Here is a 15,536-nt window from a genome sequence, read left to right on the forward strand (position 1 = left end):
GGGCACGTAGCTTCTCTTGGAGTCTCTCATAGGTCTCGTGTGTCCTTTTCAGGAAATGTTCTGACTAAGCGTCGGCCCTCATGACCTACTAGCTGGAGGAGTAGTATCAGACATTTTCCATCTCTTCGTTCACCGATTGCGTCAAGAAAATCGTCCAGTGATTCCAGCCACCGGTTCCATTTGGGACCCAAACGCTGACTGTCAGTCTGTGTCACTGGGGGTGGTATTTCAATGCAGGGATTGGACCGGTGGGTTGCTTTTTCCACGGCCATGAGGGAGGAAAGTTTTAGTCTGCTACTGTCACAGGACTGTTCACCTTGCTTCCCGTCTTATTTGCTGACTCTTCGGCCGAGATCCTGTGTCTGGGTGCTTCCTTTGAGTTTTGGGAAGATTTACCGCTCCCTGGTGGCTACTGTCTTTTGTCCACCCTTAGCACGACTGTCTTGGTAAGCTTCGGTGAGTTAAGCATGGACTTTCAGAGTTCGAAATGGCCACCACTCAGCTGCACCATGTGTGACTCGTGGCTTATCGAATTCCCGCTTTCTTTTAGTGTCACATCCTAGCTGCAGGTGGTTTGGGGCTCGTCTGCAAGGAAGAGTTGTAAAGCTGACATCTTGTTCTTGTGTTTCTTTCCGGACTAGTGTCAATTATCCAGTCCCTTAGTTGATGAGAGAAGACTTTCTTGATTCTTCATTTACTCATGCTGCTGGATCATTTACTTTCTTAGCTTCTTCTACTTTTAATTATTTATCTTTACGTGGTGCTGAAGCTTACTTTGGAACTTGTCTTTGCTTTTGCTTGTTGCTAGTCACTTCGATTCATTGCACATTTTGTTGCTTGTACCAGTGCTTGATTGTGCTTAACGTCTTCTTTATTACTTGTGTTTGCTGGTTTCATTTGTAATTCTTGCATTTGCTTGTTTACATATTGCACTTCTTGCATTTACTCGTGCTTGTTTGTTTCACCTTTTTGCATGTGCTTGTACTTGTTTTACCTTGTGCATTTGCTCGTGCTTATTTACTTGTTTAGCCTCTTGCATTGGCTCATGCTTGTTTTCCCTTTACATTTGCTTGTGCTTATTTATTGTGAACCCTTGCACTTCCTTGTTCTTGTTGTGTTGCTGTGGCTTTACTGTTGTCTTTATCTGTCTCTTGCATTTTCCAATGCCTGTTGGGTTGTTGCAACTTTGTTGTACTTGTCAATGTTTGTTTACTTACATCCACCAGTGCTTGTTTTCTTATGTTTGTCAAGGCTTGTTGCTAAACTCTGCTTGCCTGACCTCAAGATGGCCGCCCTGGATCCCTGACAGGGGATTGGAGCAAACTGCCTGACTTCAAGATGGCCGCCACTCCCAAACTCTCATGCTTCACGAGACTTGGCTCTTCTTTAGTTTCACTTTTCAATCAGGCACTCACCCGGCAGTCGTGCACTACGCGGGGCCTGGAAATCTCCCTCAGACGTCCGGTGTCTACGCTATTCACCCAGGAGTGTTCTCTGCTGCAGGTAGAACCGGGGTGGGCTTCCGACGTCCTTACTTCACCCGCTGCGCGACCACGCATCAGGGAGTGAGCACCCGGGCTCAGCGCTCAGCAGCGCTTTCACGATCGCGCTCCACGTGGTTTCCAGCCACGGAGCTGCAGACAGGTACCGCTGGCCGCTTCACTCTCGGCGGTGGTTTTGATAGAGCGCGCGGGTCACCCGGGTCACTAGTTTACCAAATTTTCCACGCACTGGGCCCTGGCGTGCATATGATGACCGTGTTTTGCAATGAACCGGGTGAAACCTCTATCACGCTACTATCAGTAATCGAGTGGGTGACTCTTACACCACTCACTATTCATGTACCTGACTTACCACAGGCACATTACTCCTGACGGATCAGGAGCTAGCAGTGGACAGGTGATAAGGGTTTTCCTAAAGGGGAGAAAATTCTACTTTACACATTTAATACCTTTAGTATTTCTTTAATGTATAATGACCACAGACACCTTGATGGTTTTAAGGGTTTTATATAGTATAAGTTTAGAACGAAAATGCCATTACAAGTAGGCAAATGCAAAGTAATACATCAATGATTAGTATTAGGACCAGAATGTAACTATGGATTAAAGTGAGTATCATAGAGTAAAAGGGAACACTATAGGGCATGAATCATAATGGACATTTATCTAATACAGTTTAATCTAGGGCAAGGACGTGGGGAAGACCTTATGTATGACCTAATAATTTTATACTATTTCCTAAACCTTATGCTATCTTTCTAACTTCACGGCAACCATACTAAGGGAAAGGGAATAAGTGGAACAAGCTAGATAAACAGTCGGGTTTAACAATGTCCTATAGGAAGGGTAAAAGTGGAACATTTACTAATAATCAATTGCATGAAATTACATTCAAAGTAGAAATGGAGAATATCACAGGCAAGATTGCTTTAATCAGAGGAGGAAAAGTTGAGGGTATAGTATAGACAGACACCTATGCCAATATTTACCTAGGTGAGAATGAGGACTAACCCTGGCCACGGGTCAGTTGGGACAGAACGGGACAAGGACCCTCAAGGATTTCAGGAAATATCAGAAGGTGAGCAGGTACAGCTCATGGACAGTCAGGACAGGATACCCCTCAGGTCTGGGTCAGGACTGGGTTCACCAAGGCACGACCAACCCCTCACAGCATCGGATGCAACGCCAGCGTTACCCCCTCTTCTGCACGGAATCCGCCAATAACCCCGATTGGGTTTTCGAATCTCCCAGCAAAGTGCTATGCTTAGCACTTAGGACTAATTTCCACCCCTTGGAGTTTGTGGAAAGTTTCAGGCAGAATGCTCCGCAGCACTCTGTATCAGGCACCTATAGAGTTCGTAGGGTCAGTGACAGGTCTGCTACTCGGACAAGTCGGACAATTTCTCTAAGCTAAGCTAGGCTATATATACAGTTTTAAGTCCCCAAGACCACCCATAAATGTTGCAAAATGACAAAGTCCCATCTTCTGATTGGTCAAGGGAGGTGGTTTAAGACATTTGTCACCACCTATATTTCTATTACGTATTTCACGTGACATTACCCTCCCCCTAACATCTGGGTTCCCAGGCATACGTGTGGGAAAGTACAATAGTGAAGAAAAGGTTTGCAACATTGTTGCGCATTTCAGAATAAAAATAGCAGGTCTTCAAGGGCGAAGGTGCGCCTGGAAAGGACAGTCCCCTTTTCAATGGCCAACTGGCCAGGTTCCATTGCTGCACGTCCCAGATCTTTGATCACGTGATGAGGGATACGTCAGCTTCAAAATGGATCCCATCCCCACTTCAAGGCCCTCATTTACGCGGTACATGAAAAGTAAGCGAAAACAAATTAATAACACAGAATAAAATGAATACACTGTACACCATGACCAACTACTCTTAATCCCTTATTTTATAATACTTATAGCATTAAGAGTTAGTGCAGAAAAGATGCATAGACAAAGCGGCTTAAGATAGCATGAAGCATGATTAGTGACAAGCGGCCATTTTAACACCACTGCGCATGAGCGAACTTTTCCCTCCAGATTGCGAGTGCGTCACATCACATGGGTATGACCGACGCATGCGCAGACTGGATTTCTGCAAAGCGGCCATTTTATTAATGTGCAAGCTTGATTATGATGAAAAACACATAGGCAAGCCTCCTAGGGAGACCCGTGTGTTGGGGAAATACAAATAAATGACAAACAATCGGAGTTTATGATTTAAGGCGAGGTTCATGAAAGAGAGCAAGTCGCGTTACGTGCGAATCCTTGCTCCATCAGTTTCTTCAATTAGGCTCCACGCGACCAACCAGCCACGGAGCTACCGGCATCCACCGCTGGCCACTGTAGTTTCGGCGGCAGTGTTTGCTCAGGGCACGCGTGTCGCGACGGCGACCTTCCCACGTGCTCTGGGATAGATTACTCAGCTCCTGGGGTCCTGCGCAGTGGCACAACGCAGGGATCCCATCCTCGTCGCCAGCTGTAGTGTCCTCTGTATAATAACACGCAGACACTACTCTGATTACATGGACCTTTATTCAGTCCTTCCAGTCACTGCCTTGTCCCTACTCTAACCGCCCTAAGCTCGTCCCCCTTGGCCCCTCCTGTTCCTGTTCCTCCCCCTAGCTCCACCCCAACCACTAGACTGCATCCCTACATTACACTCAGCACTTCAAATACTCGAGAGGTATCCAGGTCCAAAACGGCAAAAGAAGCACAACATTGCTTATTAATAGGCGCCCTCCACAGATCGGCGTGCTGTTGCTTCGGTCTGGATATGGATAAGCAGGACTGAGACGCTACTCTCCACGGGGGCGGGGCTTTGAAAAGGCTGCCCGGCGAGACACTTCCCTACCTTCAGCATGGGCTTTGTGTGCGCGCTCGTGCGTACGTGTGACGTTGTCGGCGTCATCCTACGTGCATTGTGTGTGGCTGGCTGAGCTGGGAGCCGGGCGTTCATTTCGGGTTCCCGCGTCGTGGTTTCGCGCGCCGCTGACAGGAGTGCGGGGAGGCAGGGGACAGAGTGCGGGGAGGCCTCGGGGTAAGAGCGGTGTCCCGTACGGTACTGGGGTGCGCTGCCTGACGAACCAGAAACCCAAAGCGGCGTTCCGGCCCGAGGCGAGGCCGGGTCACAACTCAGGAGTAAGAGGTAAGTGCCGGGTTCTCTGTCAAAAAGGCCCACAGGTAGACTCGGAGGTCGAGCCCTTTCCCAGACCTGAGACCGGCCCTGAACTTATGCCCAACTGCTGGACTGCCGCCGCTACTCGGCACTCTAGGCCGGGCTGCCAGCACCCACCCTTCGGTTGTTTGAATTGGGGGCCCCTGCTGCTCTTTTAAACTGTCTGTCGCACCCCTTCTTGGCCGGGTGTCACTCTGCAAACCGGTGGTGGCTGCCACGGTTTTTAACCTGGGCGCTGCATCGGTTTCAGACTGAGGGCAGGGTGTTGGTACTATGGGTTGGTTCCCCCCTCTGCTTACAGGAGCAGTAGTTGGCATATCGGAGCCTGTGTGAACTCCTGGATTGACGTTGTGCCTAACTCCTGGGATTGACGTTGTGCCTAGAAGACTGGAGTCCATGACCGTAAAAAGCAAAAGGCTTGGAAGTGCAGCCAGAGCAGTGGCTGTAGGGCTAGACGATTGTTTGATGGTTGACGGGTGATATGATTCATAGACCAGCTCACTAGGTGCAGGGGTCCTTTTCAGTGTTGTCCTTAGTAGTACATAACATCCAAGATGAAAGTGACAGACCCAAGAGGTGCACCAACGTTAAATGGCTTCTCCGCAATGATGGTAAAATTTAGCAGGCACGCTATTACTTGGGCACTCAAACCTTGCAAGAAGGAAAGCAGGGCTTGGTGGCATGATTTTACTCTGTGCATTGAAAAGGTTACTTATAAGCTTTCTGCATGCAGATTGCAACGTCAGACATGCACGGTATGTGCTTTAAGGTTTTGCTTGGTCCCTGACACAGCCTGCACAACGGCGAGCTGGGTTCTTGGGCCCACAGGGACAGTGCATCCTTCGTTGGCATTAGGACAAATCTTGACGTTACAAATCTGAATTTGTAGAAACCTTTGATCCAAACAACTCTGTGGAGTGGGCGAGTTGTATGTTTTAATGCATAGCCATAAGTATTTATGCTTTTGAGGTCGTTACATGTCTTGCGCCCCCAATAATAGCTTTGTTTGTCGGTTCGTTGCGGTTTTAGGTGCTACGTAAGTGTGCTTCCCACAGATGCTGCCAGTTCAGCGTTTTTAAAGCCTCACTCATAACATGTGTCCAAAATTTGTTTGACTTTTATCCTGAGTCTCTTTCATAAGTGGGTGCCTTTACTTTATTTGGTAGGCCCGTTCTAGTGAATGATGGGTACTTGATACAGGCCATTTGTTGTGATAGTCCTTGCAGCCCGAATTCTAGATGAATTTGTGCAGTTGACATATGCTGTGGTAGGTGGAATGTTGAGTGAAGGACTTTGCGCTGATCGTTTCTCAAAAATAGATTATGCTTCCCCAGAAGGCTAATGGTCCGTGGGGTGAAACTGGGATCCTTTTACTTTGATGGCTGCCAGGACTGGTTTCTAGGTAGGCAGCGGGAATTTACTATTTAGTTTTTGGAAGGCGATGAGTGAAATAAAGCTTTCGTGTATTTAAGTAGAACCTTGGAGAATAGTGCTGATGAATTTGGAACCTGAAACTATTCACTCCTAGATTACCTCCCAAATAGCATTCCCCTTGTGGAAATTAATGTCTCTTTTAACTAATGGGTTCAACACACTCTCTAGCCTAGATGCACTGGATTGACAATCACCCCCAATGACGACCAACTGTATTATCAGCCCTACCTGTCGGTCTATCCTGCCACCATACCAATAATTCATAATGCTGATGATAAGGTATCGGGAACCATGACGGTTCCTCCTGGCACTGTGCTATTATCTCACAATATGAATGATATGCCACCTGAACCAACAGTGGCACTAGAGTAGATTTGAACATCCTAAGTTGGAATGTAGCAGGGCTGCAGTCCAAGCTTGGGGATCTGGATTAGCAGTGCTTAGTTAAGGACCAGGATGTACTAGTGTTCCATTAGACTTGTCAAAACCGATATCAAGGGTCCCACTACACCCCCGCCTTGAAGGTGTGGCCCACTCTGGCACATAACACCGAAACGCGCGTTGGCGTGAACTCTATGGACTGCAGCAGCATAGTCCCTGTGGACTATATTCTTTCATCTGGCCTGCGTCCATAATTTGCACCCCTGTTCAAATAATCACCATTCCACTCCATTGCAGCCGTGGGTGCCCCTCCCTCCCCGCCTGTATGTCACTATATGAATGAATGAGAAAGCGAATGAATAAGTTAACCCTGGGTAGTGTGCGAATTGCTTCTGTGTGTATGGGAGTATGTGAAACTTGTGTAGTATTTTATCTAAATTGTTTATACATCTAACTTGTGTTTTTGTTCTATCACTGATTGAAAAATGTATATTAATGAAATGTCTTTTATAAAAACCATTAATTTGGTTAAATAAAAAAAACCTATATAAAATATGTAAATAAAAGAACTATGTTTCTAAAATACCAGTAAAGTCTATGGCTCAGAAGTTGTGTTAATGTCACCCCATATATAACATTGCGGAACCCTAGTGGGACCCTTGATATCGGTTTTGGCAGGGTGTGCTGTTGTCTATTCTGTTGTAAACTTTCCCCATTTTTCCTGCCAATTACCAAAAATCCTCTTGGGGAACCCCCTTCTATTACATATTCCAGGGGACTTGTGCCACTAATGATTCGCACATTGAAGGGTTTCATTACATTAGCGTTGCAGCATCCCATCATAAACCGGCCCGCTCATCAGGGGGACTTTTTATTGGACTTAACGTAGCAGCTGGAGGAAGCTTTAAGGTTCTCCCAACTAATAGCTCCAATTAGCAAGTTGTTCTATACAAGAGAAGAGTTCCTTTTTATTTGGTAACATTTTATAATAATGATTTCCAATCTATTCCTAACAGGAATTTTATTCCACTTTTAGATTTTATCTCTAATTTAGATTGTCACCAAAACTCGGGCAACACTACCGGGATCATCTTAGGGGGAGATTTTAAAGCAAAGCTTAATGATACATGTCATGGAGTAGAGGCATTTAACTCAGGTCCCGGTTCTCGTAGGGATGCTGAGCTGGCCGTGTTCTAAGTACACATGACCTGGTCAATGTGATGGACCAGTTGAGTCCAGCACACGCCACCAACTATCAACTTACGACATTTAGAGGCAGGGGTCATTCCTCTATAATAGATTATATTTTTATCTCTTCTGCACTTTTGGATCACTTTATGGCCACAGAGGTTATCTCCGATCCATGGGGATCACAACCCCATTAAATTAGCACTTAAATTGTCACCACGATCTGTGTTTTCAGTTGAATGCGGGGATAAAGATTTAACGCCAGGGATGTGGAATTCCTATAGCCCGACGCCCAGGACATATTGTTTGGGGTCAAGGGCAACAAGTTTTAATGTGCATTTTGTCCTTGGGACAAGCAGGCCCAACCCCCTGCAGCACAAACCCTGTGGCTGCCAGTTTGCAGTACCACATTAAGGATCAGGAAAGGGCACTGCCTGCAGTTAAGGTAATATTTGTGTGCATATGTTAATGCTGTTCAAACTTGTATTTATGGTTCATTAATTGGGAGCCTTTAGTATTAGGCTGAGCACGCTCAGTAAATGTAAGTTCTGACTGCACTACTGACAGTGGTTCCAGTATAAAGATGTGGACACACGGTTTCAAAGTTTAGCAATATGAGGCTATGCATAATGCTCCCAGAAGGCTCTCTGATTAGATGCAAATATCTGCAGAAGCTTTAAAGCAAGATTAATGATTCTTTGGTTTCAATATAAAATGTTCCTAAAAAACGAAAGTAGGAAAAATATTTTTTTGTTAAACTACTGTACCATTTCTTTGCAGCATTTATTTAGTAAAATGTGTTGATGCATGCTAGTATTTCCCCCAAATATTCATATTAGAAAATCAGTGTAACCAGTTTCAATAGGATTTTGGGAAACATAAAAATAAACAAGCATTGGCAAAGCCAGTAGGTCTGAAATGGTGGTTCAGCTATTTAGTTTTGGCAATGCGTGACTTGTTTCGGCATGCTTTTTGTAAAACCTTATTGATGTGAGAGCTGCCGGACCCTCGCCATTATATCAAACATTGGCAAAAGCAAAAATTGTTTTTGGTCTCAAAAAAGCACACTCTGCCACATTAGTTACTGGCACTGTACAAAACTCCTTTATGTGCCGATATGCTCCTTGTGAAAGAGCAGAATGCTGTCACTCACCGTGAAGCCAGCCGATACAGAGAGAATTTTAAAAAACACAAAAGGTCATGGTTAACGCCAGACCAAATTAGGGGCCCAATTATGAAAGTCTCAAAAGTGCACCCTTGGTATATGTCCTTGCATTAAGGGCAGCTATATGGCTTTCATGAATTCACAAGAACGTACAGAGGTAGGGGAAGAAATAGTACTCCTAGAAAATATTTGTGAACTGCATTTTAGCGTGAGCTAATATGCATGTGTAGATTTGCTAATTCGAAAACCTGAGTGTTTGCAAGTTTATTTTCCTTCCAATCACTTTTTTTCCCCAGCTCTGGAAGAAGGTTTACTTCTGCCATTGTCAGGAGTAAATTTCCAACGTTAATAAGTATTGGAAAAGATTAGAGAAGAGCTGTTGAAAACTCTTAAAACATGCAAGTTAGTAAGTTTGCACAGACTCCAAAGAACACTCCAACCCTGGAACTATTGTTTACCACTACCATCAGTCCCAGTATGCAGATCTGTGGAAACGTAGCAACATAAAGGAATTGCTAGCATTCAAACACCACTATGGTATGAGCCCTGGCATAATCAGAGAGGCTATGTAAGAGCTCTTATATAATGAGATTGCTGCCATAATTTGTCGCTGCACAACATGGCACCAAAGGGACAAGTGGATTTTGTTACTGGACAAGTAGATTTATGAAGCAACCTGTCCCACGGACAAGTAGATATTTGAATAAATTCCACACCCCTGCGCCATCAACCAACAACTTAACTTATTTGGAGGGGCGTGATAGCCATGACTTGTTCAAGTTACTAGTGAAGGATAACCTACCCCTCATTAACTCATGTCTGTCATTTAAAACTCCGCATCTAGAAGTAGTGAATGATTTCTTTGCACTTTGTATGGTCATCAAAACCCTACTGTCAAAGCCTGCTTCTCTAAGGAAGCAGGGCCCTAACTGGTTTGATGATAAATGTGCACTGGCGAATGGGAAGCTACGTAGGGCCTTATCTGCTGCCCCTAGATGTGCTTCAGACGTGAAATTGGCGAGGCAGGAATATAATGCAGCGGTTAACAGGAAGGGAGTTCTTCTAAATATTCGCTGGGAAACCTTGTCCTTGGCAGCTACCTGAGTGGGCTGTCGGACCCAACCAGCTCAGGGCCTCCTTGTCTCTGAGCTCTGCGCTTCTTTGAACGTGTTTCTGGTCTTAGATTGAACGCTGGCAAGGTTGGCCTTAAATGCAGGATTCCGCCCTTTGACGGGGGGTTGGGAATGACTAACCTACATCTCTACTATCTGGCGACCAGTCTTCTTACTGTGCACAATTGGTTCAATAGTGGTTGGGCGGACCCGGCCTGTTGTCTGGAACTACATGCTCTGGGTTTCTCTGGTATTCAAGGGATGCTCTACGGAACCGCTATCCCCCACTATCTGCTGGAAGTTACTCGTGGGGTTTTCTTGGCCTGGCGAGCAGACCTGCGCCACACCCGCTGGACAGGCAAATTAACCCAATATTTCCTCTTGTGGTGCGGAACGCACCGCAAAGACGTCGCCTCCCTCTCTGGTTTTAGAGCCTGGGACCTCATTGGAATTTCTCAGCTAGGAGATGTCTGGCGCAGGAGCCACATTTGTGAATTCTCAGATCTACAGACCCGGTTCTCCCTCCATGCCTCTCAGTTCTATCGCTATCTTCAGTTGCGCTATGCACTACATATGCACATCTCGGAGGGGACTTCCTTGCCCGAATATTGCCCGCCTGAAGCACAGGGCATGACTGGTAATTTGGGGGAGGGGGGATTTCCTGCATCTATCGGTCCCTCACAAATAACACCCCCAATTCCCTTTCCTCTATCCAGGATAAATGGGAGGTTTGGATTGGCCCTTTAGATGATGCTGATTGGAGGGATGCACTGATGGCCCCTAAAATAGTTACAGCTTCTGTGCAGCTCAGGTTACTTCACGTTTACTATTTACACGCGGCCTACCTCACGCCACTGCGCCTTCATCGCTCTGGCCTGATGCTTACTGTCCCCGCTGTCATTGCCCCCAGGCGGATTTTTATCACGTGGTATGGCTCTATCCTGATATCACTCATTATTGTGAGCTAGTGACCGATCTTACTGAGGTTCTGGGCTGGGAGGTCCCGCTGAACCCTATGAACATACTCTTGGGCGTTACTGACGGTTTGGATGGGAACAGGGCAGAGAAGCTTTCTCACTACGGCTTTGATGGTAGCTAAACGAGATATTGCAGCCCTTTGGATGGACCCGTTGGCCCCTTCCATGACACAGTGGCGCAGGGGGGTCGATTGGTGTGCATTGCAGGAACGCCCGATGTATGCTGCCCGCGGCTGCCCTAAAAAGTTTCTAAGGGTGTGGGGTAAATGGGTTGGGGCGGTAGGCTGAACTTCCGGAGGCTTTCTTATGGACATGGTTGTGGACATTGTCGATTGCTATTCCTAGTTAGGCCTGGGCGTAGTGGGGCTTCGTGGAGCTACGTGAAGTGGGCGAGAAGCTACGCCCACCTCTGCGCTCCGCGTAGCCCCACTACGCACCGCAGGCCTCCCTAAATACTTTAATTTAAATGTTAGAAAGAATTAAAAGGCACTTACCTTGCCCGCTGCGTCCCCGGGGCTCCCTCTCTTCATCGCCGCCGTCTTGGGTACTAATGCGCATGCGCGAGCTGCCGCCCATGCGCATTTCTCACGAGAAATGCGCATGGTGGTGGTGGTGAGTCCCGAGTGGTGGTGGTGGTGGTGGTGGTGAGTCCCGAGTGGTGGTGGTGGTGGTGAGTCCCGAGTGGTGGTGGTGAGTCCCGAGTGGTGGTGGTGGTGGTGGTGAGTCCCGAGTGGTGGTGGTGGTGAGTCCCGAGTGGTGGTGGTGGTGGTGGTGGTGAGTCCCGAGTGGTGGTGGTGGTGAGTCCCGAGTGGTGGTGGTGGTGAGTCCCGAGTGGTGGTGGTGGTGAGTCCCGAGTGGTGGTGGTGGTGAGTCCCGAGTGGTGGTGGTGGTGGTGGTGAGTCCCGAGTGGTGGTGGTGGTGAGTCCCGAGTGGTGGTGGTGGTGAGTCCCGAGTGGTGGTGGTGGTGGTGAGTCCCGAGTGGTGGTGGTGGTGGTGAGTCCCGAGTGGTGGTGGTGGTGGTGAGTCCCGAGTGGTGGTGGTGGTGAGTCCCGAGTGGTGGTGGTGGTGAGTCCCGAGTGGTGGTGAGTCCAGAGTCCAATTACACACCACAACACATGGCTAAAAGACATTACCATTTACAATGCCATTAGCTCTAACTCAAATAAATCTGAGACCTATTGCAGTTCCAATGCTTGTTTTGGGGAAGGATCCAGTATGTAGGCCTTGGAGTCTCAGAGTCCCCTCTGAGAGAGTCCACTGTGTAAAGGGAGCCTCCTGCAAAAGAAAATGGGGAAGTGATACCATTTCCCCTGGGATCACAGCTTACTGGACTTTGGACGGTGCTTTAACTCTTCTACTGGTTTGTGTCCCAGTCACCGTTCCCCCTCTTTCCTTGCAGTGTCCTTCACACCTCCTCTTTCCAGCCTTCATTACCGGTCAACTTCCGCAGCTCCTCCTCCCCCGAATCTTTACCCGTGACTGCTTTTCCCCTTCTATATTTGTGCTTATTGTTTATCCATACCTTACAAGTAACTATGTTGCCATGCTCTAATAACTGTGTAACCTTTGTAACGATGTAACCTGTAACTATGATCTGATGCTCATGTAAAGAGCTCTGATACCTACGGGCCTAGCCAGTGCTATATAAAACCTTTAAAATAAATAAATCTTGAATGTTTTAACTCTGGTTTTAGAAGTGTTAAGATATAGAACAGTGAGTGAAAACCTCCACTCACAGAAAGCAAAATAAATGTGGAGGAGGTTGGCACCTCCTCAAAGATGTTCTCTGAAGAAGCTACCACCATGGTATCCTACACCTTTTCCAAAATTTTTATTGAATTTCCAGCCTGGCCAGGTCAGAGGGAAAATAAGGAAGCCTTTTTGCACAATTTACACTCCCATCTGCTGCACATTATATTTGAATGTTTAACCCATTCAGTGCCATGTGATTGAACCTGGAGCACTAATGCAATATGGTTGCACTTTTCTGATTTGGCTCGCCCTTGGAGATTACCTCCCAAACAAGTTAACCTTGGGTTAAAATGAGCTGGAAGTCTTCATCTGCCCAGTCGTATTTTAGTAAATTCTCATTTTCACAGAGTAAGTATGGACAATTCTTTGAGGGAGGCCCATAATGATATAGATGGTAGTTAGGAGTTTGTGTTCTTGGATGGGTTTGGAAGGGTGTTTCTAAACCTAAGCTGGTAAAGGTGCAGGAGATATTTTTGCATAGATTCTTCATGTAACTTTGCTTAACTCATGGAGCAATATTGGTGGCACTTAGTGCATTGTCCTGGGTATATCAGTTTACACTGATATCTTGGCAGATCAATTGAATATATAATTGCTTATTGAAGGCATTGGTATTCGCAAGTCAGAATGTCTGTAAATGTTGTGAGCCAGAGTATGGCTCTGATAAGCTACTGTTCTTCCCTTCTGATCTACAGTAAGACAAGTGTCTTTTCTTGGCTTGCCACATACTTGCAGTGCTCATACGGTGTATCAAGATGAAGTTTTGTGATACGACTGTAGGCTTCAGTTCCCCAGTAACACTAAGATCCTAGTGCCTACAATGTCTTGCAAATGTAATATATACTTGTGTACGTTTCTCCACCTTTTACTGGAGAGAAAAGCTTGCAAGACTGTTGCATTTCTGCTGCGGTAGAGCACTCGGTCACTTTTACGTAACCATTTCCATGGGAGCGTTGCTCTCCCCAGAAGAGAAGTCAACCAAAAACAATGTGCCACCAGTGATTACTCTAAGAAGTATTACATTGATCCGATTTGCAATAGATGCAAACAGTACAAATTCGTCATCCATTTAGATTCGCTTTATCGTTACGCAATAGAATCTAGAAAAAGATAACCATTTAAATGTAAACCCTGTAGGTTCTCCTAGTGGCGGTGCAGTGCAGATGCAAAAAAGTGGGAGGTATACAGTCAACGTATCACCCAAATAGGACAGATATTTTAAATCTGATAATCCTACTACGCAGATTTCAATAGTCCACCATTGCATGATCTGGGTGTAACCCTTATTACTCAATGTTTCAACCTTGTGAGAAGCCAGGACCTGTTTGCAGTATCCTCCCACTTTATCCCCCCCATTTAGACTACTAGACGCTGGTTTTCGGACGATTGTGCCCTGGGCTCTTCTAACCAGGGCCTTTGCTCTGCGTAAAAGGTGCATGGAAATTGGGTGTAGTTACAATTGGTACTAATAACCTACCTGTAAGACCCTAATATATGGTAGGGCATGAAGGTTTATAGGCCCAGTAGACTTAATGCACTTATGTGTGCACTATGGTGGTGCCTTTTTGTCATTTTAAAAGCCAGCCCAGCTTTTTTTTTAATTGAAATCTTATTCAAATTCTACTTTGGAATTAAAGGTACATCCAAATAAGTAAACACCTTTATTTTTACAATAGGTGCGACAGGGGTAGGCGTGCAGTGCAGCTGTAAGCAGGGACGTTATAACATGTTTTATATGCCCTGGTGAGGAAAAAAACTGCCAATTTCTTTTTTCCCCCATTGTGGCACAATCACTTCATAGGCTAACCTAGGAAATCGTTAAAGTATAACTATTGAAAGACAGGAGGTTGACACCATGTCTATTTTTGCGCGCTCTGACTTAAGCAAAGTAACTATGAAAAAGCGGTGGAAGCTTCGCCAATTTATGGACCCCTTCAAAACTGTTTGTTCACATGTGTTTTTACATGAACCGGCACGCTTAAGTCATAAAGGATGGCAGACAAATTTTTTTCTTTAACGAACTGGATGCTAAACAAGCTTTGACAAAATGGACAAACTATGATTTACAGCTTTAATTTTCAGGCAGCAACTATAATAGTAATTATAGGAGAGGTTGTCTCCGCGAAAATAAATTTCTGTTTGACACTATAATGGACACTTCCAAGGGACTTCCTCTCTTTATTCTATTTCTTTGGTAATCACGTTTGTTTTTGTCACAGGCGCAAAAGATATGTGGAGTGATCAGAGTATGATATCGAAAATATCGTAGGTCACAGAGGATGAAGGGAGGGTACTGAGAGGGCGTCTTCGTCATGCTGTCATCATGGGACAGCAGGGAAGGGGGCGATTCCATTTTCAAGTAACTGGGAGGGGGTTGGGACAAGGGTCTGGTAGGGATGGTTACCTTGGGAAGGGGGGGTGGGGTGAAAAGCCACAATTTAGACAATCTAAATACTTTCATTTGTTCAGAGCAGCAGTAGGAGAAGTATGTTATTTTGGGCACTGATAACACGATCCGGTTCCTAAATATTATTTAATCTCAGAACTCAAGTGTATGTGTTGAAATGTAGCAGGACTTAATCAGGCGGGGAATCGACGATTAGTTATGGAAGAGCTACAAGTCTTTAAGCCTCATATATTAGGGCTTGCAGAGATGCTTATCTCTTACAAAGACAGAGCATTATTAAAGCACTTGGGATATGACCTTATGGTGTGTACGTCACAAACTGTTTCTATCCGCTGGGTGGCTTTCTTAAAATCCAGGCTGTGCTAGGCCACGGCCCTTCACACACTTGCAGACTCTAAAGGGAGGTGGGCAATTTCTCAAATTTCGATCTACGGAC

General features: G+C 45.9%; 1 protein-coding gene across 2 annotated transcripts in view; it reads left to right on the plus strand.

Moving 5' to 3' along the window:
• Nucleotides 1-4,382: 4,382 nt before the first annotated feature.
• The window catches only part of USP37 (ubiquitin specific peptidase 37), a 391,659-nt gene continuing 380,505 nt past the window's right edge, over nt 4,383-15,536 (plus strand). Inside the window, exon 1 of one of the 2 annotated variants that reach the window (XM_086954456.1) lies at nt 4,383-4,654. The gene's annotated coding sequence lies outside the window, so the exon portion shown is untranslated. The remainder of the gene's footprint in view (nt 4,655-15,536) is intronic. The other variant, XM_086954457.1, reaches the window with a different exon arrangement.

This window comes from Lissotriton vulgaris, chromosome 2_1 (genome assembly GCF_964263255.1).
Source record: "Lissotriton vulgaris chromosome 2_1, aLisVul1.2, whole genome shotgun sequence".
NCBI lineage: Eukaryota > Metazoa > Chordata > Amphibia > Caudata > Salamandridae > Lissotriton > Lissotriton vulgaris.